We start from the raw sequence: 8,115 nt of genomic DNA on the forward strand, positions 1-8,115 counted from the left end.
GTTCCTCGTGTTTTATTCTGCAGGGTTCTGGTTCCTCTCGTTTTATTCTGCAGGGTTCTGGTTCCTCTCGTTTTATTCTGCAGGGTTCTGGTTCCTCTCGTTTTATTCTGCAGGGTTCTGGTTCCTCTCGTTTTATTCTGCAGGGTTCTGGTTCCTCTCGTTTTATTCTGCAGGGTTCTGGTTCCTCTCGTTTTATTCTGCAGGGTTCTGGTTCCTCTCGTTTTATTCTGCAGGGTTCTGGTTCCTCTCGTTTTATTCTGCAGGGTTCTGGTTCCTCTCGTTTTATTCTGCAGGGTTCTGGTTCCTCTCGTTTTATTCTGCAGGGTTCTGGTTCCTCTCGTTTTATTCTGCAGGGTTCTGGTTCCTCGTGTTTTATTCTGCAGGGTTCTGGTTCCTCGTGTTTTATTCTGCAGGGTTCTGGTTCCTCGTGTTTTATTCTGCAGGGTTCTGGTTCCTCGTGTTTTATTCTGCAGGGTTCTGGTTCCTCGTGTTTTATTCTGCAGGGTTCTGGTTCCTCGTGTTTTATTCTGCAGGGTTCTGGTTCCTCCTGTTTTATTCTGCAGGGTTCTGGTTCCTCCTGTTTCATTCTCCAGGATTCTGATTCCTCCTGTTTCATTCTCCAGGATTCTGATTCCTCCTGTTTTATTCTGCAGGGTTCTGGTTCCTCCTGTTTTATTCTGCAGGGTTCTGGTTCCTTTAGTTTTATTCTCCAGGATTCTGGTTCCTCCTGTTTTATTCTGCAGGGTTCTGGTTCACTCATGTCCTCTTCACTCTCCTCTTTAACAAACACCATCTTCACAGCAGCAGATCTCAGTTCAGATGATACTCCTCCAGATATTCCTGCTTGCTAGAAAACTTAGTCACGACTGTGAGGATGAGAATATTACAGGTATTTACTGACCTGATTCAAAAACTGTATTTTTCTATTTACAGAAGGTGCATTTCTAACAATTTGTATTAAACCAGCATGAAGACAAAACAACAGAGCTCATGGAGAAACGAATCTTCTTCCTCTGAGGTTTAATAGTGTTTGGCAAACAATCGTATGTGTTTTAGCGCCACCCGCTGGACTGGAGTGTGAAGCATCAAGAAAATAATATGGAAAATAATACGGGCAAAATTACTTGTGTGCTAAAGGTGCGCTGTGTTTTCCTTTAAAAAAGCTGATCAGCACAAATAAATGAAAATAGCTTAAAATTACAGACTCACGTGGTATTTGATCAGCATCAACAGTTTTCGTGAGTGAGGATTAGAAGAGAAAAAAGAGTGAATTATTAGTGAAATATTTCACTGAAAATCACACAACATTGCAGCTTGTAAATATGGAAATTAAGATCAATGAAAACACGTGATAATGATAAGATGTAGCCTAATTAAAAAATAATAATAATAAAAGAAAAAACTAAATCAAAATATTGGAAAGGTTTAGCATGAAAAACAACATTGTTAGGTTATGTGTCCATCTAAATATCTGGAACTTAAGACATAACCGACTGTGTTTACAAGGATATTTTGATAAACTCCCACACAGCAATTGTTTTCTGGCCCAGCTCCGGTCCACACAAGCAGTTTTCCCTTGTCCCACAAAGAAGGACGGCCCTGGAGTTATATTAGATGGTTTTTGAGAGCCTTCTCTGACCAGTTTGCACGCAACCTCCACACGTCCCTTTTGTCCACCAACCGCAACACTGGTATTCTTGAGGGCAAAATCTCAACCATTCCGAATACCCAGCCTTTCCTTCTCCGCGGGAATGCAGACCTCTACTTGGAACGTCTACCGTTGGCGGCCAATGACTATGGAATGCCAAACCTGACAAAATTAGAAATAAATAAATATATAAATAAAAAAAACAAAGAAATATAAAAATGTATAAATAAGTAAATAAATAAATAAATAAATAAATATATAAATAAATATACAAACAAATTTTCTTTTATTTATTTATACATTTATTTATTTCCACATTTATGTATGTATTTATTTCTATACTTATTTCCACATTTATTTATTTATACAATTATTTATTTTCTCATTTCTTTATTTCTACATTTCTTTATCCGTAGGGTAATGAGGAAGGCGTGTTTTACCACAGGAATGGTAATCAAGCCAGAGTAGGCGAGTTGTAAGCTTTGAGGCCACAGTGACACCTTGTGGTGCCCAAACTAAATACAAGAAGTGTAGCCTACATGACGGGCCTGTTGATAATGGGATGAATGACTTGGATGGGCAGCATGGCCAAAATCTTATATCATGGGTTAAGTCATTTAATATCCCTCTAACTGTATGTATAATTCAGTTAGAATTAATTCAGTTAGAATCTTCGCAAACTAAGAAGAGCCAGAGCCCCGGCCCCCATCATGTGCACCTTCTACAGAGGCACCATCGAGAGCATCCTGACCAGCTGCATCACTGTGTGGCATGGCGCCTGCAACGCGTCCTGCCGCAAGACACTTCAACGCATAGTGAGAGCAGCTGAGAAGATCGTTGGTGCCTCTCTCCCCTTCCTCCAGGACATTTACAACACCCGTCTCACCCGCAAAGCCCTCTGCATTGCAGGTGATCCCACCCACCCGACACACAGCTTCTTCAGTCTGCTGCCATCAGGGAGGAGACTGCGGAGTCTCCAGGCCAGGACCAGCAGACTGAAGGACAGCTTCATCCATCAGGCTGTCAGGAAGCTGAACTCCCTCCCGACCTTGCCCCCCCTCCCCTCTCTTGCCCCACGCACCACTGAACTCTGACCCTCTAACAGACTCTCCCACTCCCCCCACCCAAATACACACACACACACTGTCACTTTAATCAGTCTAAATAAGCTCTTTTTGCACTACAAATCATTATATCTGCACTGTTGTTTACTTCACTGGTTTGCACTCTATCTGCCATGTGCTGCTTTATATATATTTGTTTTACATTTTACCTTATTTGTATAGTTGTATTTTATATTTAATCTGTATCTATCTGTATTTATGTTCTACTGTTAGTGTTATCTGTATGCACCAAGGGTCTGAGAGTAACGCAATTTCAATTCTCTGTGTGTATGTGCTGTACATGTGGAAGAATTGACAATAAAGCAGACTTGACTAATACAGAACCCCTAAAGGGACATGTTGGTGGGAAAAAATATGATGTGGGAGGAAAAATATTTTTCAAATCTTTTGCGTTCTCTCCCAAAACTTTTGCGTTCCCTCAAGAAACTTTGCATTCGCTTCCAAAACCAGTTGAGTTTGGACAAACTCTTCCTGTTTACTTTACAGCTTGCAGTGGTTCATACAGCTCTGTACCTTCACAATGGAGCGGTTCAGAGTTTTAGTTTGAACTTGGACTGAAGTAAAGAAATACAGTCAGTGCTTAGTTCTGGTTTTGGGAAATTCTGAAATGTGGCGTAATGTACTAAAACAGTGACACTGGAGGACCAAATTCAGCATAAATAATTACTATTAATACTATTAACATTAATAACCTTATTAATAATTTTACTATTAATAAAAAACTATGGTAACACTTTACAATAAGGTTCATTAGTTAACTACATTAGTTAACATGAACTAATAATGAACTGCACTTATACAGTGTTTATTAATCTTTGTTAATGTTAATTTCAACATTTACTAACACATTATTAAAATATTGTTAACATTAGTTAATGCACTGTGAACTAATATGAACTAACAATGAAAATCTGTATTTTTATTAACTAACGTTAGTGAAGATTAGTAAATACAGTAACAAATGTATTGCTCATGGTTAGTTCATGTTAGTTTATACATTAACTAATGTTTAACTAATGAACCTTACTGTAAAGTGTTACCAAAACTATTTACAGACAAGCAAAATAGGCCAGAATATGAACACTGAAAGCTTTTTCTCCCCCATTAAAAACCGTTATGGCTAATGGACATTTATAATATAAAAATACCAAATGTGGTATACAGTTTATTAATAAAATATTACGCACAAGAAAGCAGATGACCCAGAATAAGCACGGAACTCGCAAGTTTCACGTGTTTTCTTCCTCGTAGAAAAAAAAAAAAAAAGACATTATAAAGAAAACTCTTAACTCTTTCCCCGCCAGCATTTTTGAAAAAAGTTGCCAGCCACCATCAGCGATTTTGATGATTTTCACTCAAATTTGATGGCCTCCAGCATATTTTGCTGTATGAATATTTGAATATGCAATACAGCAAAATAAGGATCAGAGCCTCTACTTTTAAACAAAAAAAAAGCTTTTTTTGTAGTTTTATTCTAGCTTAAAGCATTCTTTTTTAATCAACACTTGAATATAGGTAGGTTTCATAAAAATGTATAATTTTGAGCAAAAAGGTGAGAAAATCAAATTTTTATCAAAAACTACATGTGGATAATATTCAGTATGATTATCAAAGCATAAATCCAGTAAATCGCTTCCATCAACGCCTCCAAAGCTTGCACAGACATATACCACTTCCTGGATCAACATTTTACTCCGTAACATTATGCAGTTTTCATTTATATGCTGTCTATTGCTGATGATCGCATTATTTTTCATATGCATCTGTTTACATAAGAGATCGCTCGTTTCTCCATCCTGTTCACGTGTGTTTTTTGTTCGAGAGGTTTTGTACTCGTTCAGAAGATGTGTAATAGCACCCCCGAGTGTATAACAGTGAAAACACAAGCCATAAAAACTTGTCAATGGCGGGGAAAGAGTTAACTGTCACTGTTTCTCATTTTCCTCTTGACAATACCCGATAGATTCTCTATGGGGTTCAGGTCTGGTGAGTTTGCTGGCCAGTCAAGCAACCACGGTCATTTAACCAACTTTTGGTGCTTTTGGCAGTGTGGGCAGGTGCCAAATCCTGCTGGAAAATGAAATCAGCATCTTCAAAAAGCTGGTCAGCAGAAGTAAGCATGAAGTGCTCCAAAATTTCTTGGTAAACGGGTGCAGTGACGTTGGTTTTCAAAAAAACACAATGGACCAACACCAGCAAATGACATTGCAAAATGCACTGGAACAGATACTGCTTAATACTTTACCTTGACCCTATACGTGAGACCTTTTAAATCTATACATAAATGTTAATCGATAAATAGAAATATAGTGTGACGCTGAAAACATGAAATATTTCTTTGGTGCTTTTTATTTTTGGAGATTTTATGATTGTTGTTGGTTTCTGTACATAGAAAAAAAATTAATATTCTAATTAAGTTACTTTATTGCAATGAATGTACTTACTAGAAATTAAAACTATGATGGAGTTGGGGATGTCTTGAAGAAACTGCCCAGGGATTTTTTGGCCTTCTTTAGGATGACATCTGATGGACCCATGCCCTGGTGACCTTGATTACTTGGGCTTTGCTCCTAAAATAGAGAAATAAAGTAAATATTGTAATCAAATCTAGTTATAGTGCATTATTTTATCACTTCCTATTGTCATATTAACATTTACCTTTGGCAGAGTTGCTTCAATTTCAGACATCACCCTGGCTCTGATGTCTGACTCCTTGTCACTGCTGATGTAGCCGACTTTGAATCTGAGATCCATAAAGCAGGTCAAGTCCAGAAGTTCTTGAGTTGCTGGGTTGTCATACTTAGTGTTCATGTAGTCTAGAATCTTCATCTTTATGGACTTTGTTAAATCACTGTCTTCTTCCTTTGCAGCAAGAACTGAGGTGTTCATCAAGTGAAGTTCAGGTTTCACATACGAAACACTTACATAACTTTCACCTGACAGAGTATCTGTAAATTCTTGCAGAGGCTGCAATGCCTGGTTTATAGACTCTAGTAAATCTAGGTTCTGCCAAGAAGGAACCAAATGTCTTGACTTTCTGTCTGCTGACAGGACGTTGCTTATGGCCCGCTGCTGCTCCAGAACTCCCTGAATAATTTTCTGTCTCGAACCCCACCTTGTATGGCATTCTGTGATGAGGGAGTGCTCTGGGAGGTTGTGCTCTTTTCGTGCTTTTTTCAGGGCAATCTTCTCCTTCCAGCTGTGGGAGAAATGTCCCACTAACTTTTTGCAAAGACCAGCTTGAGTAATGTGCTCATCGCATTTAACAGCATTTTCTGAAGTGTGAAGAAAAAAGCAAAACAAGGACAAACGGTGAAATAACATTGCAATATTATAATTGCAATTTTATATAACAGCATTTTAAATAGAAAACAGTCAGCTACAATTTGCTAGCCTCTGTGGATTATATTTCCTAAATACATTGTTAAATATTACAATATCCAAAATCATGTCTATACTGCATGCAACTATACAAACAACTGTACCTTTTTCTGTTTTCATTTTAGTATTGCAAATATAAACAGTCAACACTCACCGATGGCCAGATGCAAGAGGTGACCAAAGCATTGTAGTCTGACCCAATTATTAAGTTCAGTAGCCTTCACCACATTAGTGCCGTAGTGCACTTGACTCTCCTCTTTTAAGTTCCAGCTGGCTAAAACGTCCCGCAGTCCATGGGCTATGTTTTCACTGGTGTGAGATTTGGGGAAATATACAACGCCCAGACAGCGTGTTTTTAATTCAAAGTCTCGAGTAAGAAAGTGAACGGTAAAGCTCATGTAGGGCTAATTCGTACGACTGGACCACAGGTCAGTGGTGCTAGTGTAGAAGTCTACTTGGCCCAGCTTGGAGCTCACCGTCTTCACACATGTCGTACGTGTCGTACGTCTGTGGAATTGCGACTTGAGAAAAATCATTTTTCAATGGCAGCTGATATCTCCGGTCCAATTTGTTAATTAGACTCACAAAGCCCTCACTGCTCACAGTGTTAACAGGCACCATGTCTTTAGCTAAAAAGCGTAAAATAGCTTCTGTTAATTCCTTGTGGTGTTCCGATGTTTTTTTCATAAGGAGTTACACTTGCAAAACTTTGATTAATGGTTGTCTGTGTGACTCTCTTATTGTTACTTGGCATTTCATTAGCGGTTTTGGTAGATTTGGGCTTACACTTTTTGAAGTCTTTATATAGCTCCCTGTGGTTGCGTTCCAGATAACTGTGGCGATTAGTTGCATTTCCTCTCGACGTGGCCACAATTTTTCGGCACGCCTTACACAGTACCTGCATTTGTGACACATCTTCTCTCTTGAAGCCAAAATATTGCCATATTTCAGACATACCATTCTTTTTAGTCACAAGTTCTTCGCTGCTGTCATTTTCCTCGCTTGTCTTTACTCCCGGCATATTTATTTTCCACTCTCTGCTCTGAGCTACTTGGTTTCCCTTTGGGCCTGTTCTAGCCAATAGCATAATAGCACCTACTGGGGAGGCGGGTATAAAGATAGTAAGGCCCCATCTGATTGGTCAAATTTGGATAAACAACCTATGCATGCAACACACAAATGCTTGGCACATAAAATAAATCTAATTTATCGCACCTCTCTGAGATATCGCATATAATATTATCACAATAACAATAATTATTCGATATATTGTGCAGCCCTAATAAACAGACAGACATAAATGCTTAGGTGTGTCAAGAAAAGAAAGTGAAAAAATTGTACCTTTAGGGGTACAACAGCTCATCACTGGGGCAATTGAGGGTGCCTATTAGTATGTCAAAGTAGTAATTTGTTCCCTTTAAGGCAGTAATATGTGCTTTTATGGTATTAGCATTCACCCTTTAGGTACAAAGTTGTCCCTTTGATACAGTCCCAGTGACAAGCTGTTGTACTCCTAAAGGTACAATTTTCCCATTTTTTGTTCAAAGAGCATATAAGAACAAATTCAGAAACTGATATATGGATTGTTTTGGCAAATACGCTCCTCCTCCCACACAGTAGTTCACCAATAAATGCTGGAATATTCCTATCAGTTTACAAGTGAAGACAAAAAAAGCATCAGGAAGAACTGAAATCTGCAAAGACTGAGCTTATTAAAGAGGACAGAGAGAAGATGAGAGATCCAGAACCCTGCAGAATCAAACACACTGAAGATACTGAAGAACACTTATTCTTCATTCTGCATTTATTCATGATGCTGAAGAACATTCATGCTATAAAGACTCAAGCACTTCATCACATTTAGATAAACAGATGATAAACGATTAAATGGGTACAAAATTGTCTTTTTTTGTTTTCAACAAATTGTGGTGGCTTCTGCCGCTTCTGTGAGAAATCACTCTC

The sequence above is a fragment of the Sinocyclocheilus grahami genome, unplaced genomic scaffold, assembly GCF_001515645.1.
Source record: "Sinocyclocheilus grahami isolate Dianchi unplaced genomic scaffold, SAMN03320097.WGS_v1.1 scaffold1046.1, whole genome shotgun sequence".
In the NCBI taxonomy this organism is placed as follows: Eukaryota; Metazoa; Chordata; class Actinopteri; order Cypriniformes; family Cyprinidae; genus Sinocyclocheilus; species Sinocyclocheilus grahami.